Below are 2,676 nucleotides of genomic sequence, written 5' to 3'. Positions count from 1 at the left end.
GGGAAAAAAAATAACTCAAAATGATACATGCGCCCCAATGTTCATAGCAGCACTATTTACAACAGCCAAGATGAGGAAGCAACACAAGTACCCATCAACAGATGACTGGCTTAAGACATGGTACATATATACAATGGAATATTACATAGCCATAAAAAAGAATGAAATATTGCCATTTACAGCAACATGAATGGACCTAGGGAATATTATGCTTAGTGAAGTAAGTCAGACAAAGACAAATATTTTATGATATCACTTATATGTGGAATCTAAAAAATAATACCAGTGAATCTACATGCAAAACAGAAACAGACTCACAGACATAGAGAACAAACTTATGGTCACCAGAGGGGAGAAGAAGTAGGGGAGGGACAAATTAGGACCATGGGATTAACAGATACAAACTACTATACATACAACAGACAAGCAACAAAGATTTACTGTATAGCACAAGGAATTATAACCAATATCTTTTAATAACCTATAATGGAATATAATCTGGGGAAAAAAACCTATCACTATGCTCCATACCTGAAACACAATATTCTAAGTCAACCATAGTTCAATTAAAAAAAAATTTTGAAGGGGAAAAAAGTAGTGATCACATAATTATTTCTCTTTTCATTGTTTTTCTCTCATCTCATTTGTTATTGCTTTTTAATTCTTTTCTGAGTCACCATATGAAAAGTACCAGACAATGTAAAAAAAAAAAGTTTTTAATATTTTTAAAATTTAACCCAAACTTTTCCTTTACTGACGTTTACTGTTTTAGATTATATTAAATGGCAAAAGTTGCTCAAGTGAAGAGATATAGATGAACAAACTAATTATAGTTGTTTACCGTTACTATAGCAATAGTTAACAAGCAACAATACCTCATTGCCATACAATAATAGGCATTTATTTAGATCATGCCTCTGCTGAGGGTCTAAGCTACTGGTCTAAGCCGGGCCAACTCGTACCACTCTTCCACATGGTACTAGCCGATAAGAGAGTACCACTCTCCTATCAAACCTCTTCCTGGGACCAGGCGGCTACCCTAGGTAGGATTTTCTCATGATGGCAGAAACCTACAAGGTTTCTCAAAACCTAGACTCAGGACTGGCACAGTGACACTCTCACCACATCCCATTGGCCAAAACAATTCACAAGGTCAACCCAGATTCAAGGGGCAGGAAACTATACTGCAAAGTCACATAGCAAAAGGCAAGGCTGCAGGGACAGATGAAGAACTGTGGTCCATGAGACAATCTATCACACGTGGGTACACATTTGAACTTTAAAGTACATTTGCATTTCTACATGATATAATTTTTTTTTAAAATATGGAACGCTTCACGGATTTGCATGTCATCCTTGCGCAGGGGCAATGCTAATCTTCTCTGTATTGTTCCAATTTTAGTATATGTGCTGCTGAAGTGAGCACATCTACATGATATAATTTTAATATTTAATCCTGATGAAGGTTCTAGGAATTAGGTATTATCATTGTTGCCGTTTAAGAATGATGAAGCTGAGTCAGGGCTTCCTCCTTGCCCGATGTCAAACAGTCTGGAAGTGGCAGAAGAAGGACTGAATCCAAGCCTATTTCCAAAGGCTTTTCCTCTGGGCAGTATTTGCATTATTAAATTTGTCTAGTGAGGTGGCAATGGCTACGGCCTGGTAAAATTCAATCCTTCTTGTCCCTAGTATAGGACTGTAGCTACTCAGGTGCTATAGACCGAATATTGGTGTCCCCCCAAAACTCATATGTTGAAACCTAATCCCCAAAGTAATGGTATTTGGAGGTGGAGCCTTTGGGAGGTGATCAGGTGATGGGGACAGAGTTCTCATGAATGGCATTACTGCCCTTATAAAAGAGACCCCAGACAGCTCTCTCACCCCTTCCACCATGTGAGGATACAGTGAGAAAACAGCTATCTTTGAAGCCAGAAGCGAGCCCTCACCAGATATGGGATCTGCTGGCCCCTTAATCTTGAACTTCTCAGACTCCGCAATTGTGAGAAACAAATGTTTGTTGTATAAGCCACCCAGTCTCTGGCATTTTTGTTACAGCAGCCCGAATGGAGTAAGACACCAGGCCCCAGTGTGAGGGAGTCCAAACCGACCAAAGTGAGCAGAAGTGATGTGTACCACGTCCAGGTCAAGACTTGCTCACTTGCTTTTCCCCTTTGGCCAGGTGGGTGAAGACAAGGCTGTCCAATGAGCTTTCTGAAATAATGGATGTATTCCACGTCTGCACTATCTCATATGGTATCCCCCAGCCCCAAGTGAACACTTGATGTATGGTTAGTACAACTGAGGACTTGAATCTTTAATTGAACTGGCTCTAATGCCTCTAAGTAATTCTAATTAAGTTTGTTATGGAATTCAGTAAATTGAGGATTGAGATTGAAAACAGATGGAAAGGAGTTGGAAAATGTAAATGTTCCCTAAACTGGTAGAACTGTCTGGCAGAGGTCAAATAGTGGCCAATACTTTGGGAAGAAAAATAAGGTATCTAAAAGAAACAAACTCTTGATATAGTTACAGTTTGATATTTCCAGTTTCCTTCTGATTGGGTAACAAATTAAGCTCCCTTTTACTACAGAATTAATTCACCTCTCTCACTGGTAAATAATTTATCATTTTGAGGCAACCTGACATACTATACGCAGGCATAAAGCCACTTTTTCT

At 39.0% G+C, this 2,676-nt stretch overlaps 1 non-coding gene across 1 annotated transcript; it reads right to left on the bottom strand.

Moving 5' to 3' along the window:
* Nucleotides 1-1,319: 1,319 nt before the first annotated feature.
* Nucleotides 1,320-1,426, bottom strand: LOC132425185 (U6 spliceosomal RNA). The gene has a single exon (XR_009519378.1). It is a non-coding gene; the product is annotated as a U6 spliceosomal RNA (small nuclear RNA).
* Nucleotides 1,427-2,676: the final 1,250 nt, after the last annotated feature.

The sequence above is a fragment of the Delphinus delphis genome, chromosome 4 (assembly GCF_949987515.2).
Source record: "Delphinus delphis chromosome 4, mDelDel1.2, whole genome shotgun sequence".
NCBI lineage: Eukaryota > Metazoa > Chordata > Mammalia > Artiodactyla > Delphinidae > Delphinus > Delphinus delphis.
This window is presented reverse-complemented; position numbering and strand designations above follow the sequence as displayed.